Below are 18,155 nucleotides of genomic sequence, written 5' to 3' on the forward strand. Positions count from 1 at the left end.
ACTGCTCTCTCACAGGGAGAACTGCAGGTGGAATCAGTAAAACCAACTACTTAGATTGTCCCAATGCCACATCATTGAGTAGACTCTTCTACATTTTACTTATTACCTGTATCACTTATTAAATTGTTTTCGTCAGTCCTTGCATACTTTTTTTTTTTCCTTCTCATATTACTTTATGGAATGTATATACTTAACATTAGGGCTGTCAGAGTGTCTGGCTCTTCAGCAGATATTCTAGCTGTGAGTACAGAAACCAGCTTGCTGAGATATTTTCTAAACATTCCCTTTCTGCTTTTTTCCTGGACTACCACTCACAAAAAAATTAGAAAGAAGTAAAAACAATCTATCAGGAGCAAATGCAGTTGAAGGGAAAAAATCTGTGTTTGGAGACATTTGTGTCAGTCTGTTGGGGCTTTAGTTATGTACCCAGGCAGAGAACAAGCCCTAATAAAGGAGATAAAGCAGGGAGATTTTGAATTAGTTCCTTCAGGTAACAATTTTTATTGGCAGGTGCAATGAGTTATGTGGTATTTCTTACGTACTAATGATGAGCAGCACTTTCATGTACACAAACAAGGTGATTTTGCAAGCAGAGCCATGACACACACTGGGAATTTAGAATATAACATTAAGGTTTCATCTCCAACAACACTAAACCTGCCTTGCAGGACACTTTTCCAAAGCATGAATTAGTAGGATGCTCTGTATCCTCTCTGTGTACAAGCCAAAAGCAGGTAATTTTTCCTAATCACATAGAAGGAAGAATCTCCTGAATAATCAAAAGAGATTTGTGCCTACTAAGTATTTGAGTTGTTTCTAACTCGGGGAAAGAACTAAGAGCCCCTCAGGAGAAGCTGGCATACTGTAATGCACAGGCAAGATAAAGATTAATACATGTTTTTAAATATATATCAGAACAACTGCAGGTAAAATAAGGGTTTAAACACTTCATGTATTATGCTTGAAGGCATTCAAGCTCCTGGCCGACAGGTCTAACGAGAAACTTCCCATTTTGCTGTCATATTGTTGTGCTGCACAGCGTTTTCCTCTGAAGCATCTGGTGTGGGTTATTGTCAGAACTTTACTTTGAGCATCGCTTTGGCTCAATATAAGAATTTCTCTGCTCCTGAAACTGGGACATTCTAATTATCTTTCAACATTACACTACTGTGCTACCAAACCCACTTTAATCCATAATAACAGAAAAGAATCATAAGCCAAAAGACTGTTTACAAGTTGACACAAATGACCTAATCTTTGCAAAGAGCCATAGTGTGAAAAATGAACTTCACAGAAGCATCCTTGGCAGAAGAAGTGAATTCAGCAAGAAGGTTTAAAACATTTTAATGAAAGTCTGAATTGGATGACAGAGCTGTAAGAAGTTTATCTTGGACCTAAAAAAGGGAACAGAAAAGATCTCAGGAAAATATAGTACCTATCTGCTCTGTTACCTAACAGAGTTTAAAATAGCAAGTAGAATAAACAGACAAATGGCAAAAAAATGCCCAAACACAACAAAGTAGCCTCTGCAAGATTCTTCACTGCTTTACTCCCTGGTATATGACCCGTGATTTGAATGTGTGTCAATATTTTTCCAGCAGTTGTGTGGGTCCATTAGCCAAATGTAAGAAAACCATTTTAAATATATGGCCTTAAAGTGTTTTTGGCCCGAGTCCAGTGGATCCCATATTTCATCAAGCCATTCCAATATAGGGGAAAAAAAGAAAGAAAGAAAGAAAGAAAGAAAGAAGGGGAATCTCTTTTTGAGCATGTCATAACTCCAAATCAGATAATGTATAGTGGAACAGATCAAGCTGGTTCCTGTATTGCCCAAAAGTTATAAGTTAAGCCTGGGAGAGACTGTTTAATGAAGTCTGAGTTCTACCTGGCTGCAGCACAACCTGAAACCGTGATGCTGACCTCAAGACTGCTGCCTTGACAGCATTAGGTTTTCTCTGTGGAAAGAGAAGTGAGATTCGAAATTCCATGCCCTGCAATATAGCAAACTAGACGAAGAAAAAAAAATAGAAATAATTGTTTTATCAAGTTTTGTCAATAGTATTTTTTCATTATTTTATTTAAGTAAGAGAAGTGAGAAGAACTCTTGCCTTGTCACCCTGAAGTAAACTGTGTTTATAGCAGTGCTTAAAGCAAAGCCAGCACAGTTCACCAGGACTTTGTTTCTGAAAATCGACCTTTATTGGCAAAATAAAGGGGAGGGCTGGCTCAGGCAGCATCTGATACGGCTCAAGCGTAACTTAAGTGCTGGAAAGAAATAACTTAATATGGATGGGTAAAGCAAAACGCCAGGGCCACATTTTCTTCACTCTCATTTCCCAGATTTATTGCTGTGCTGTGGTGCACATTCCTGAGTACTCAGGGTACACAGAGATGACTACTGTCAGCAGGCAGAGTATTTCTCTGCAGAGCTGATATTCTTTGGTTCATTTATATTGAATTTTATTCTCATTTCCATGGGAATCACATGCAGTCGAGCTGTTGAGCAAGTCTTAGAAGCCGATCTGCAAGGTGGCGTGAGCGTCACACAGGGAGCAGCAGGTGACCACTTCTGGTGGGCAGTGGCAGCGACACTGTTGGGCATGAAAACCCTCTGCTATTTTAAAAGACATCTGACAACCAGATCCCAGCTATGGAAGATGTGAATTTTCACATTTTAGCCAACAGATGTTACCATTGTAGCACATGCAGAATGTCGTACAAATTGCAAGCTTATTAAAGTAGAATATGTTTATGTGGGCTTTGTTTGATTAGGGGTTTTTTGTTTGTTTGTTTGTTTTTCTTAGAACACAAGGTACAATGTGAAATCTCGTAACTCCAGTAATGTTAATGGGATCATGGACAATTGGCTAATCAACTGTTGGGATTTTCCCCACCCTGGGGTGTTAGATGCAGTATAAATTAAGTCAGAAAAGTGCTAGCAAGACAACAGGTAATACAATACTATTGAATTAAAAATTATTTTATTAAATCATTAAAAATTAAAAATTGTATTCAAATGATATTGTATTTAAAATTATTAAATCATTAAAAATTAAAAATCATGCATCCCTACACTTTGTGGCACAAAAATGAGACTTCTGAAAATGTATAACTTCGTGGAAAGGTCTTGCTTTTCAAATATCTGGAAAACTCCCTAAATCCTTTTCTCCTTCCCTAGCCCCTACGTTTGTTCTCTCTACTCCTGGAAAAGGTGAAAAGAGACCTATGCACACACAAAAAACCCTCACAAAACCAATCAGAGTAGATGAAAAAAAATTAACTTCAGGGATTGAAATTTATTTAATAAAGTTGGTGCAGAGCATACATTCTGTGATTCAGTTCAGCAACAAAAAGAAGGTAGCAGGGAGGGCTTAGCTACCTCCATCCAAGGTAAAGACAATTTAACCAGAGGTCTCAGAGGGCTGAGGGATCCCACAAAAACAGTCACCCCAGGGGAACAAATATTTGAGCCTTTAGTAAAAGAGGCTTTGCACAAATGTGGGACAACAAATCCAATGAATGAAAAAACAACACATAAACACTGCAAAAGCCCTCAGACCTGTAGAAGTTCTGAAGCAATTTGTGGCTGCAAAAACATTTTAGAGAGCAGGAGAGATTCAGGGCCAGGTCACTTTTCATGTTGCTGCTGGGTCTTAATGAATCTATCAAATGATGCACCAGAGTGGCTTTGCATGGGTGTCAGTCAGATCCTTGATGCACTGGATCATATCAGGTCTGAGATTAATGAGATATGAGCTTAATGTGATCCCATGAAGTCCCTTCTCTGGCCCAAGCATTGTAGCACTGGGCTTTATGCAATGTAGACACATCTTTTTCAGAGCTGCCTTCCAGCAAAGCTAATACAGCAGCAAATATTAAAATAAGGTGTGCTGGCATAAGGCTCTGAACTGCTAAGCACCAAATCCCCATCATGTGCTGAGGGAAAGTGTCAGAGTTTCAGGTAAAAGCCTGTTTTGGCTGTCTGAACCGTCAGGTTGAGGTTTTCACAGCAAGGCACTGATATATTGTGTAGCTGGGAAAATAAAAGGTATTCATTTCAGTTCGTGATTTTTTTTTTTCAATTTTTAATTTGATTTTAAAGATTTCTCATCAGTAGAACATTTCCTAATTTTTCCACTGTCTGAACCTGTCAGACAGCCCTGAACCAAAGCCAGACCACATCTCCTGCCTCAAATTAAAGGGAAAGGAGAAATGAGGAAGTTTTGTCGCAAGCAAACCCAAAGCGCAAACAGAACCAGAGCAAGCTGAGGGCATTCTTAGCATTCCTGAGAACCATCTATTTTAGAAAAGAGTACAGCTTTCAAAAAGCGTTTCAAACATAGCGAAGAAAAATAAATATAAAGCTCTGGGGCCCTTGTCCCCTGCTCCATTGTGGCACTGGGTACATTGGGAAATTGTATTCATGACTGCAAGCTCAGGCACGGTGACTCAACCCTGCTGCACCACAGGACTGAGCCTTCAGGCCACCTGAAGAGCAGGCTCAGTTCAAGAGAAGTTTATGTTTTCCTTCAGAAACTTGTGAGAACATGATCCTTGGATTGAGACACTCATCTGGAGAAACAGCTCTGGCTTTTCAAATCTGCAAAAGTTATTTGGGTAGGGTGTACTTTCTGGCCCTTCATGGTTAATGGCCTTAATACTTCCATTGTGTGGTTGTCATTACACATAACGCTGCTCTCCAACCTTTGGATCACCATTAGAAGCTGCCATGAACAATTTACGTGCCAATCTTGATTCCCAGAAAAAACTGATGGGCAGGCTTCTCCCTTTAAATATGTTCTTTGTGTGCTTTGTATCTAATGTGCTTCTTATCAAAACAAAAAGAAATATATTTGTGAAGCAGCACTAATTACAAACATCTGTAGCAAAATTAAGTTGGTGCAAGGTTCTCTTATATCCAGAAACTTTAAAGGATTGCCAAGAGTTGAAATCTGTCAGATATTTTAAGTAGGTTTATAACAGAATAGTGTATCTTTGGCTTTAGCATCTCATATGTATAAAGCTAAACTGACAGAATTAAAGCTATTCATACTGGAAAATCCCACAGTGTAGTTATCAGACTCCAGGAATAATATGCATAATGAAAGAAGTCTTATGATCAGAAGGGAATTAAAGAAAAAAGGTTGAGGAAAAACTCATTAAAGGACTGATCCTCAGTGTTGCTGTGTTATGAGCAAATGTGGATCCTATGCACCTTTCCAGACCAGAGCCTGAAAGCACTAGGTGCTACAAATGCTTTTTGCAATCAGAGAAGAGTATTTTATATTTCACTACTGTGCATGAACCATTTGCTTTATGCGTGCTTCTGGTAGTGGGAAGTGTTACGCATTATTTTAAATAATTAACTTTAATTTTTAAAGCCTTTAAAACTGCTTTTGTATCATTTGCATAGGGTTTTTTGTCTTTTTTTTTTTTTTTCCAGTGTTTCTCCTCCCATCCACCTACCAAACCACTTTTAATCCATTTATTCTGAAGAACAATGGAGTATTATCATCTGTTTGTGTGAGCAAGCATGGCTCTCTTAAGTATCTTGATTTCTTGTAGAGACTCCACATCTTATTCAATGCCAGGAGGAGTGAGATGGACACTGATTCATGTACATTAGGCATTTTGCTCTACTTGCAGGATCCCTTTCAAATTAGGGGACCATGAGATGGTCCCCATGGGCCCATGCTTTGAGACAGCACTGCATATGAGCATGAGAATAAAGTAGTTGGAAGAGCCAAAAATGCCACTGTGCTCTGCATATTTCATGTGCTTTAATTGCATTATATTGATTTGAGTCCATTATAGCCCGGTTTGTTACTCTAATAAATTACATTGTTCTTTGAAACAATGATGGCTTAAGATTGAAAGATTATATTAAAACTTATATCTGACTGGCAGGCTTCAAATGTGATATTTACCACCGGCTGTGGAGAAAGTAATCCTGGAAAGATTTTCACTCTTCAAATAAAACCTTTAAATAAGAGTGCACAAGTTTTAAAATGGTCCTCAAACACTGCTTAGGAGTGGGAGGAGAACAGCAGAAGGAACAGCCATTTTTCAGTCTGAGATTTATGAACAGGAACCGATGTAAGCAAAAGAAAAGAAATAACTTTTAATTATGAACTGTGGAAAATTTTCAGCTTTTAAAACACAAATAAAGTTTCATTATACAAACTGTTCTCCTATGTGAATGCCTTTCTGTAAATATCTTAAGTTAGGGTTTTGGAAGAGTTAATTAGTGAAAGAAAGACAACTTTCCAGAAATGTGTCCATATTAAGCATCTAATTCATTATTGCTTTATGTGGCAATTCATGTGAAATCTGAAACTAGAAGAATTCAGCATATAAAGATGCATGATTTTTATGACTGGACTTGTTTTTGTGTGTGTGGTTTTTTTGTTTGTTTGTTTTTGGTGGGGTTTTTTTGTGGTTTTTTGTTTGGTTGGGTTTTTTTTTAAGCACAAACAATAGAGAACAATTTTCAAAGTAAATAGAAAGACAAGATTGAGGGAGTATTTTTTTAAAAATAAAAAAAAAAAGCTTGCTAGGCACCATACATTTGGCATGTCCTATGTGTTTTTCTGGAAGTACAAAGTTTATTTGGAATTCAGATATTGCTGGAATGCAAAACAGTATAAACAGGAGCTCAAAGAAGATTAAAAAAAGAAATTTTTTGGCAACATATACACTTAAAAAGATGAAGGTGAGTCATCAACCTGAGATAAACTCCTTATTTTTTAAACCCTATGGGACTCCTCTTTGATGAGCAGCAGCACAGTCGCTGCAGGTAGATGCATTTTGACAAGCAAAGTTCTGCATTGCACTAATTCACTCTGTCAGAAATTTCCGCTGTGGAACTGATGTGATATTGTGGGATTTTGCTCCCGGGAAGCAGCAAGTCTGGTGGTGGGACCCTGCAGAAGCAGGTGTTCAGCAGCAGGAGAGGAAGCTGTCACTGAGTAAGGAAAGTGTTTCTTTATTGCCTGGATAAACTACTGAGCACTGCCCTCAGACATGCATGACTTTAAACTTTATGTAAACTTCTTCAAGAAAAATGAACTTCATCTAAAATATTCATAGACCTCTTTTAAGAACACAGTGAAAAGGTGTAAGTAACAGAAATGGAATTTTGGCAATTTGGAAATTTGGCCTGTTCATATTTTGGTGCTTATAATTTGTATATTATATGTATTAGCTACTTTACTGATTACTTATTTTGCCTTCTGATGAGTCTGACAAACACATGCATCCCCTGACAGCAGGAGTAAGCCACTCCACATAGATTACTTGCTCCAGCTTTGGACAGAAGCAGGACTGGAGCTGAGGAACTCCAGCGTCCTGTGCCGTGCAGACAGGAGGAGCTGATGCCCACAGTCCCTCCCAGTCCCTTTCCCCATCCAGGTTTGCAGACAACCCAGGGCTTGGTGGGCTGTGCCATTGCTGGAATTGCCACTGGGACTGACATTACAGAATTGGTCATTCATCATCTTTGACACCGGGGCTATTTCAGAAAGTACTGCTTTGGCACATTCAGGAATAATTATATCAAAGTTGGGGCTGAGCTTTGCTTCAAAGGGAGGTCATGCAGACAATAATAATGCATCACAGGTTTTTTTTCTCTGTTGTAATGCTACCTATGCCTTATATATGTCTCTTGGTATACCTCTGAAACCTTCTGGTGCTGGTGTGTTTGCCTTTGGAGGGAGCCTGAACACAGAGAGCAGGAGAACAGCAGAGAGAAATGGGGAGCAATGCAGATGAAAACAAGAAAAAAAAAATTAAAAGTGTGTGAGGAAAAAGTAGGATTCTTATAAAAAATAATATGTTAAATGTATTCAAAACAATTCGCAAGAAAAGTCAATGTTGACTTGCAAAAATCTGAAACTTATAGAGCAATATGCAAACTGCCACTACACACTCAAAACAACATATTATGTTTCATTTATAAAGGCACATGTCATAGTCACAGGGAGACACTACAAAACGATCTGATTTACACAAAGTAGAACATACACACACCAAATTATAAACATAAACCAGGATGTTTTCCATGCAATCTAAAGGCCTGTCTGTACACTTTTCATACTAATAGCAAAATTATGCTTCCAGTAGGCATAAGATTGGCTCATAATGGCCTAATCCCACTGATGTTCCTTACCTTGGCATAGTCTGATGTCAGCCTCATGAATAATTCCATGGGTGTCAGGAAAGATGCAGCTGTTAAAATGCTAAGCCAGGCCTGATCATTACATTAGCTTGAAAACAGTGACTTAAAAATGTGAGTTCTCAGAACTGACGTCTGATTTTAAACCTTGAGGATCAATTTTCTCAAGCTTTTCTCCACCAAAACTTAAAATTCAGATTTTTTTTTTTCCTTTTCCTTTCCCATTCTTTTCCCTTTTGATAAGCTCAGTTTTCATAGATCATAAGGGAGGTTTAAGAGGAATATCAACTGAGACAAGACTTACAATGAACAGACAAGAATCGGTAACATGGAGTTTGCAAGAGATCTCTTCATTTATCGAGTACTGTCTTAAGGAGACACAAACTGTTCAGTACCACACAAATAACAATATTATATCTTTTCATAATAGTACAAATTGAACTTAAACATCAAGAAGTCATGTTTATGTGGGTACATTATGTCCTGCTCACAAAGAAAATTTACTTGACAAGCAAACCAGCAGAACTGAGGTGAGTTCAGTCCTTGCATGTACACAGCACCTCAGTGTGAATCACAAACAGAACACCTAAAACCACAGTTAATTACATCTACTGCTGCCTGCTTCAGAGGATATAAAAATATAAATATGTTTATTAGGAAAGGCATTAGGACTTTGACCTACTGGTAGTTTACATTGAAAATAAAGGATCAAACAGCCCTCCAAACATTGAAAGACCAGTTTTCCTCATGTCAAGTAACAGCAACATTTTTTTACCTGCTTTATAATGATGATGAAAACAGGACTCAAAACTAGTTCCAGCAAAAAACTTTAAGAAACATCCTCATGCATTCTAGTTTTACTGGAGATTAGGTACCGAACATTTCATCACTGTTCTTGATTTCTTATAAGCAAAGCACTGCTGTGAGTTAAACTGCCCACAGAAACCCAGCGAGTGTAACTTGCTCTCACTGCACTGGGAATACTCTCAGGTTTTGTTGAGTATTTGTTTTTTAACCTTACGGACTTATGACTGAACATACCCCCCCATAGCACAAAGTTATGGTTTAATATTTTAGCCACAGCACAAAGCTTCCCTGGAAAACACAGAGTGATAGCTAACAATGAGGATAATTCTATAGTTTGTGCACTAGCAGCTCTGGAAGAGAAGTTTCAAAGGTGTGGGTGTCACTCACAGTGGCAGGAAAAACTGGAAAGGCTGAGGATGAGGGAGGAGGAGGCGATGCAGGAGAGCAGACAAAAAAACAACCCTCCTCCAATAACTATGCTCCTACAGGACCATATGGAAAAAAAGGATAATAATTTCTGTTTAATACAAGAAAATTGCACCTAAAAATCCACATAGAAGAATTGTGACAATCTGTTTGAGATGCCGGTGAAACTGAGCATGATTGAGTTTCCCAATTAGAAAAAAAAAGTCAGAATCATGACTAAACTTGGAGAAAAACATGAAGTTTGAAACTATGGAGTTGTAACCAACAAAAAAAAAATAAATGTCTGTACTACATCTCAGTCATTAACTGAAAATCAATCTCATCCTTAAAAAGGCACTTCTTCCCTGCTTCTGGTGTCAGGAAGCAATCTGCCTCACTTGTCCCCCACTCCGCTCCTTCCAACTGCAATAGCCAGAGTTGTGCCTGCACCCATCTGTTCCCCACACTTTTAAGACCCTTTATCGCTTTGACAAAATGAAAGGTTTTTATTGTTTCTTCTTACAGAATAAAAGGTTTTTACTGTTTCTTCTTATTTTTTTGGTTTTGTTGTGTTGCAGGTTTCTTTTTCCATTTTTACTATTTCAGTGCAAAATTTGAGGATAATTATCTTCACATAAAGTAGAGGTGAAACTCAAATCTGTTCTCGTGTTTTCAGGCTTAAGATAAACTCCTAGGAGCCAACTTTGGGATCACAGTTGATGAGTGGCCACCCTAAAGTATTTTACACAATAGATGCTCAACAAAGTAGTGATGATACTTGGCAGGGATCAGATTTCCAGCTGAAGGCACACATTGCAGAGCTTGCTAGAACCATATAAAACTAAATCTAACAAAACTGATTCAGGTATTATACCAAAACCCCTCCTAAAATACTATAAACCTCTCCTAAAATACTAGAAAATGTAGTATGTACATTTTCTTTTAAAACAAGGGGGATAACATTTTTTGTCTCTCTACTCACGAGGATAACCTTAATCAACTCCCACATTTTCAATTTGAAAATAAGGCCATATCTTGAATGGAAATTTTGAGTAAAATGTTAAATAATACTTAAAAAGAGAAAGAAAACGTTAATTAATACTTAAAAAGAAAAGGAGTACCTTTTAGGTAAATTCTCTTTCTTTCCAGTAGTTATTAAGAAAAGGTAAGGAAAGCTTTTGGAATGTAAAGGATACAAACTCCATCACTGACACTACAAGTTTCCTTGGAAGGAAAATGAAAACTTTATGTTTGATGAGCATGAGAATCTTCACTTTTTATGGGGTGTAATTTGTTTTAACTCTCATGTCAAACAAACAAAAATTAGGAATCCTGGCACAAATTCCTCCAATAATTCACTGTAACACTTGTAACTTATTCAAGAGGTACCTGGTAGGGATTCAGTGACTTTGCTGGAACTGGAAGAATTGAGTACCTATATTGAATATATATTTCATTAGGATTAAATGTTAATATTTTGGTCAAACATCATTGTAGACAAGATAGAATTTTAAAGATAGATTTCCTGGCTTGTACATTCACCCAGAATACCATAAGGCACCACCAAAATTGCATCTATAGCCTGAAGTTACCCTGTTTTACCCATGATATTGCACTCACAAAACTAGAATATAATTTAACATTTCTTGCCCTTACACTAATTGAACTGGCACAGCTCTATTAAAATGAGTAAAATCTAATAACAGCATTTCAATGGACGGGAAAGATATCTGTTTGCTTTTTCTTAAAAGACAAGAAGAGGGGGGGAAAAAGATATTTTTGGGTTGGCTAAGCATCTATTGCCAAGCCATAATAAGGTTGTTATCAACCAGAAAAGCCTATTAAGTTAGAAAATGAATACTGAAAGCTTTCTAATTAAACACTTTCCACTTACATGATACCGAAAGAATAGAGTGGGAGATAGTGGTGCTGATATTGTGTTAGTCATTGTATCACTCATATCATGATGTTGTAATCAGCTTTCAGGGTCCTGTTTGTGAATAGCCCAGTTCTCAATCTGTGCTGCAATTTGTAATTGGAAACATCTTTGGATAATAGGTGTCTCATGAGTTGTTTTCTCTTCCTGTCATATATTTTTTTTTTTAATGTGATGTGGCTTATAATTGAGTTTTCTATTAACTGCCATGCAACTGTGTGTTTAAAGCTTTAAATCTGATCCTGCCAAGCTGCTCTGTGCAGAATTGTCCTGGGCTGAAGTGGAATATGACCATGGGAATGGTACAGCACAGGTCCTGTCCCTCTGAAGCAGCAGGCAGGAGTAGGGCTGCAAGAATTACATTTATCATTTTGGTATCTACCCACGAGAATCCCCACAAGAGGGTGTATATACTGATATTTTTATTTAATTATTCTAATAGCCACAAAGCTAAAACAACAGCAGCATTTCCCTTCTTCAGACAGGTATATCCTATCATTTCTCACCAAAATGTTAAGTAGCAGATTATTCAGCGAGTTGAAATGATTTCATTACATTGAAAGAGTAATTCAATATTCAAAAATGTTACTAACAAGAAGCGTAACTTTTACCACACTTTCCAATAAGTCCATAATTCTACATATCTGTGTTTTTTTAAAGTGTAGTAATGACTTCTGTTGTTAGGAGACATCCAAGAAGGGGAGAGCATTTGGTAGCCAATCTAACCTGAAATAAACTTGAGAAATACAGAAAGTAAATTTAGTCTGAGAGGAAGGTTAAAAATCTTATAATCTCAGCTACATTAAAACCACTGGTATGTTGCAGCCTACAAGAAGAAACCCATAATATTTCAATTCACATAATTTATTTCCTTCATGTTTTTAGTTAGGCATTTCCACAGATCTGCCACATCCTGTTCATGGGCTTTACCAAGACACAGCACAAGTTTATACAACCTATAATCTTGATCAAAACACAGAAATCATTACTATCTTTAATGTTCTCCACTGCAAACTATTTCTAATATGTATTATTCTATGTAGTCTAGTCAAAAATGTTTAAATTATGCAGTAAGTAGAATACTACAGGTATGGTAATAACAGCATGGAAGTGAGAGCGCTTTCACAGAGGTGAAGAATTGACTATTGTAATTTTGGATTATATTGATTGCTGAAAACATTTTTGAAATTTTATGCTGTGGTTTGTTTTCAACCCAGAAGGAACAGCGTCTCTCTCTGGCAGTACTGCCCTGCAGAGAGGGCTGTTTGTGTTACCAGCCTTCCTTGGCTGATCAGCTGCAGGACGATATGTGAAAATGCAGGCCAGGTTTTAATTGCCCTCTCCTTTGGAGGAGATGGTTGCAGGCTGTTGAATCCAAGCCTTGTGGCTTCCTCACCCGGTTTTGCTGGCCTGGCTCCTTTGCTGAGCTCCCTTCTATGTTTGGTTACACACAGAGATTCATCTTCTAATATCTCCTTGTGCTGTACAGTGGCAGAGGCTGCCCAGGAAATTATCCTTACCAGCCAAACAATTTCCGTGAGGCAACGTAGCTGATTGTTGTTCTAAACTCCACCATCGTCACACACAAGGTCACTCTCTCCACCCCTGCGAATCAACTGACAAGATGGGAACTAAAACATGTTGTGGTGGTGGCTTAAAATTTTAGATTTAAATTGCAAATGTGCAAGGAAAGAGCCAGCTCCTCTCCTTAATTGTTGGTAAAATACAGAAACCTCAAATTCTTCCCTTCGATGCAAATTCTGTGGTGTTTGACAGTGCAGAATCTGCCTTCCCTGGGAGTTTGGGAACTTAGTTAACCATGCAACCACGTGGTCATTTATTCTAATTAATAGGCACACATTTGCATTTGCAGATCTAGCGGCTTTTGCGAGCCAAAAAACAGCCCACAGTGGTTTTACACGGTGCACACAGATGTGCTGGTGCGGCACAGGACACACTGGTCAGTGCAGAACGTGGCAGGTACCCAGAGCTGGAGGCCCCAGACTGTTTTCAGTAGATCTTTCCCAAAATTTCTGACCCGTGAGAGACTGAAGTCACTGCGTAAAAGTAGTGAGACATTTTGTTCCATCAGAGACAGTTATCAGAAACTTGACTAAATTATTCATATTAAAAAAAATAAAATAAAATCAAGCACATAGATGAGCTTCCTTGAACCTGCATAAATTAGAGCTGGCTCATTCCTTTGTGCTTTGTTCCCAATTGCTGTTACTTTCTCCTACAGACAAGATTTTATTTTGGAAGTCACAAGTTCTTAGTTAAAACAGGTTTAACTATTTAGCATCAGATTCACCCACCTACATAAAACCCTCCAACTGCTGAAGTTGTTAAAGGGGCACTGTCAGTTTTAAAACTGCACGTCTGTTTATAAATCTCTTACCTTCTGTTGTCAGGAGTGAGCCCTGGGGTTGGATACTTGAAAAGCATTAAGGAGAAAATAACTCCTTTGTATATTTTGGGTATCATCCCTTTTCATTGGTTTTCTTCCCGACTTGCCTGGGCCAAAGACATGCACTGATGTCCCCATGGGGGGCTCAGGCTGAAGTGTAACTGCTCTGGCTTTAATTAGATTTTTTTTTACCTAAGTGACTCTCTGGCCAGGTGATACTCCCAGTATAAACTATAAAGCAAACTTTCCATAGTGTCAGCTTAAAAGATGCGCAAAGGACAAAGTTTTCACTTCAGTATTGAACCCCTTGTGGGACACCATGTCCCCGCTAGGTCCTCTTGGCTTGAACCCTGCCCTTCATCAGCAGCTCCACATCTTCTGATACTTACCAAGAGTTAATTCTTCCAAGCACTGACCAGTACTGGGGGAGGATATTTCAATGGTTTCAGGGATGTGGAAGAAATAAAGAGAGAAAATCAGGGGTAAATGATGCAGTATTAGCACTGTGCTCTAACCAACTGAGCTCATCTCAGAAGGTTTAGGAACATGTAAGATAAGGCACAGGGAGACTAATACTGTGAAGGAGTGAAGGAGAAGTTTTGTGGAAAAAAAAGCATGAAAAGCTGCTGTTAAAGACAGCATTATATTTTATATGCAGAAGGAGGCTTAGTCTGAAGTGGCATGCAGTAGCAATGGTTTTTATGGAATTTTCATGCTTCTAAGTGTTTGATTTCACTAACTTAACCTTCTTTTAATGTATTTTTTAGCGTAATATAGAGATTTGGGATTTTTTATGTTTTGTGAACCTAATGTGTAATTCTGACTGACTCAGCTTTTAATTTGATTTCCTCTTCATAGTTCAGATTAGAGGACTTAAACGAAGCCACACAATGTAAGTGAACTTCCTATCCTTTAACTGCAAAGCCATGGGAGGTTTTGGCGAAGTTAGCTTTCACACAGCTTTATCTCTGGCAAAATAACTGTGAGGAAGAGGTAAGAAGTGCTGAGGAGACACTGGCAGGCAGTCGAGGAGCACCCCACACCACGGATGCCTCAGGCTTGCCAGGCAGCACAGAGAGGAGCAGCCACAGGAGAAGCCGAAAGAAACTCCCAGGATGAACTCACTCGGCGGCTCATCTCCATATTTTTGCATACTAAAGGGCACACATACTTCTCAAGGCAGCATAAAGTTGCTGCCTTGAGAAGCAGAACTGTCTCCCAGTGCATTTTAGATGTTGTGTAAATCACCTACATAAAGCCCCGTTGTCCCCACTCGATCCTTTGCAGGTTCTAAGCAAGCAAAGCGATGTGTCTCAGCAGTTGCATTTTTGGCATAAAGTCTATCTATCACTGCACGTATCACTGTGCTCTTAATCTGTACAAGAAGGTAGGATCTGTATTTAGAAAAGGGGGGGAAAGGATAATTTTGTTATTTTCTTGTCTTTCTGTAATGTTCTGAATATCCAGCAGGCAGAGGGAAGTGATTCTGCCCCTCTATTCTGCTCTTGTGAGACCTCACCTGCAGTGTTGCCTCCAGCTCTGGGGCCCCCAGCACAGGAATTACATGGACCTATTCCATGGATCACGAACCAACTCCAGAGGAGGCCACAAAGGTGCTCCAAGGGCTGGAGCATCTCTACTATGGAGACAGGTTGAAAGAATTGGGGGTGTTCAGCCTGGAGAAGAGAAGGCTCTGGAGAGACCTTAGAGCCCCTTCCAGTGCCTAAAGGGGCTCCAAGAGAGCTGGACAGGGACTTTGGCCAAGGGCCTGGAGCGACAGAAGAAAGGGGGAATGACCTCCCACTGCCAGAGAGCAGGGTTAGATTTAGGTATGAGAAAGAAATTCTTGCCTGTGAGGGTGGGCAGGCCCTGGCACAGGTTGCCCAGAGAAGCTGTGGCTGCCCCATCCCTGGAAGTGTCCAAGGCCAGGTTGGATGGGGCTTGGAGCAACCAGGTCTAGTGTAAGACATCCATGCTAATGGCAGGGAGTTTGAATGAGATGGTCTTTGAGGTCGCTTCCAACCCAAAGCATTCTACGAGTCTATGATTTTGTATAATATAGACTCATGTTCTCTTCCACCTCCTAATTTAACTAAAGAAGACATGAATAAATTAATATTGACTCTCACAGACAGATGGGTTAACGGCTATTTAGAGAGACAAGAGAGAGAAATAGATATAAACATATAAATATATTAAGGCCCCATTCATAATTACAGTTTACTATACGTCAGTAAAACTGCCTGAGTAAATGCAAACATTTAATGAGACTCCTATTCTGAGCAGAATTCCTTTCTCTGTAAATACCTGTAGAATAGAGTTATCAGCCACCTGATATTTCTCTTCAGGAGCAGCACATAGGACACCCTTTCAAACTTCACTATCCCAGTGCAAAAGACAGGAGATGTTTTATCAATATCCTGACGATTTTCTGAAAGATCTGATTTTAAAGGTGAATTATGCATACTGGAAATTCGAGGGAAAGGAAGTCTGAATGTCTATGTGAAGGACTTTTGCTCATATTCCAGCAGAAGCAAGAATATTAATGAATCTTCTGAATAAAGGAAAGAAGTTCTATATTAGCTGACATTCATTTTTCCAAAAGATATAACTGCTGTGCTTAATGCCTGATCTAAAGCCCTGTGAAATTTTACTCACTTCATTGTACTCCAATCTTCTCTATGGAAGACATACTTGGTCAAACAGTTAACAATTAATTAACTAAATTAAGTACTTTGGCCCAAACTTCTTTCCAGTAAGACTTGAGTAATAATAATTATATCAGTGTGTGACATATGTGCAGTGAAGTCAGCATTTGACATAATGCCTCTAAAGAAACTTTCAGTGAAGTATGTACCATTAATGATGACAAAGCTAAGAGAAAAGGCTTAAAAATTGCATTATCTTACTTAGCAGATCTGATCCTGATGATCACTGGGAGTCTGTCAGATATATGTTGGACTCCAAAACATATGTGCCTCAGAGCTGCTGAAAAGCAATAAAATAAAAAAATAATTAAAAAAAATAATAAAAAAAGCTTAGTATCATTTTTCATTACATATTTTCTTAGGGACCTCAGTGAAGATGAGATAAGTTTATGGGGATGGAGAAGTAAAAGACTTGCTATCACTTAAATATAGTATAGTTTCAGTGCAAAGGGAAAACAGAATCAAACAAAAGAAAACCCACAGAGGTCTCCGAGCACAACTGGAGTGGCAAACTTTTCAGATTACAGAGAGAGAAAGAGATAAAGTATTTCCTGTGCAAAAATATGAATGAAAAATATTATAAATTGTCTAGAGATATTTGAGAAAGTATTGTTTGCTTTTGTTGCAGCGATTTCCACTCCAAGTAAGATTTGTGTATTCAAAAATTAAAATAGATTACCTTAATTTGAACATTTTCCCCTGTCGTGGCTTTATGATCTCTGCTGCTTTATTGGTGAAAAAACCTGAACCTGCTCTGGAGGTTTGCTTAAGAGCCATTAGTGCAGCAATAATTTACAGCTACCCAGAGCCATGCACTGAGCTACTAATTGATTGCTAATGTTGATGTGCTTGATTGGATGTCAAGTTATGTGTAAAATTTATTGAAAATAATTCCATTTCTTTCCTGTCTCTAACACCACGGTCAGTAAATTGAGACAGATAGGCAGGGTAGTTACATCTATTTCCTCAGGCCTGATTTTTACAGAAACTAAGAACTTTTCAGACTAAACAATCAGGACATCTTGATAAAAATAAGCAAAATAGGATATTCCTGTGCTGTGTTTTTCCCACTATTTTGCACAAAGGTATAAAAAAAAAAAAAAAAAAAAAAAAAAAAAGGAAGTCCCAGCACTCAGAGCCAGAGGAACTATTTCGACATTTCAAACGAGCAGGTTTAACCTCCCGAGCTTCGATATCAGCAGGAACATTAACTGTAGTACTTCTCCTTCCTCTGTGGGGCTGCTCATAATCCCCACGGTCTTTTAAACTGGGAGTTGCAGGTGCTGAATTGCCCACGAGGGACGAAAGAGCGATGGCTCTGAACTCTCGTGATCCGCTCGGGAGGCAGAGCACGGCACCCCCGGGAGAAGAGCAACCTGGAGCAGCAGAGGCGCTGCAGATGTCACCGTCTGCTGTTCACAACGGGATGTTGCAGGATTTTTTTTGTCCCGGGGTTTTGTCTGATATATATATATATATATATATAAATTCAGCAGTTGGAAAGCTAGCTCAGGATCGAAACAGCTGAATGTTTACTTGTCCGACTGGCGGGGCGTTGAGGGGGGAAGTTGTTTAGAAACATTTTAGAACAGTATTTGTTTCAGTGTTTATGAGCAGTGAAATAGCAGTACTCCCCCTATAATAATAAAAGGAAAAGTTTTAAAAGGTCTGGAATTCAATCCTCCCTGGCAAACATTTCCAACGAAGGGAAACAGGGCT

Source organism: Empidonax traillii, unplaced genomic scaffold (assembly GCF_003031625.1).
Source record: "Empidonax traillii isolate 1590-97213 ecotype Southwest subspecies unplaced genomic scaffold, ASM303162v1 scaffold702:size1046427, whole genome shotgun sequence".
NCBI classification, from domain to species: domain Eukaryota; kingdom Metazoa; phylum Chordata; class Aves; order Passeriformes; family Tyrannidae; genus Empidonax; species Empidonax traillii.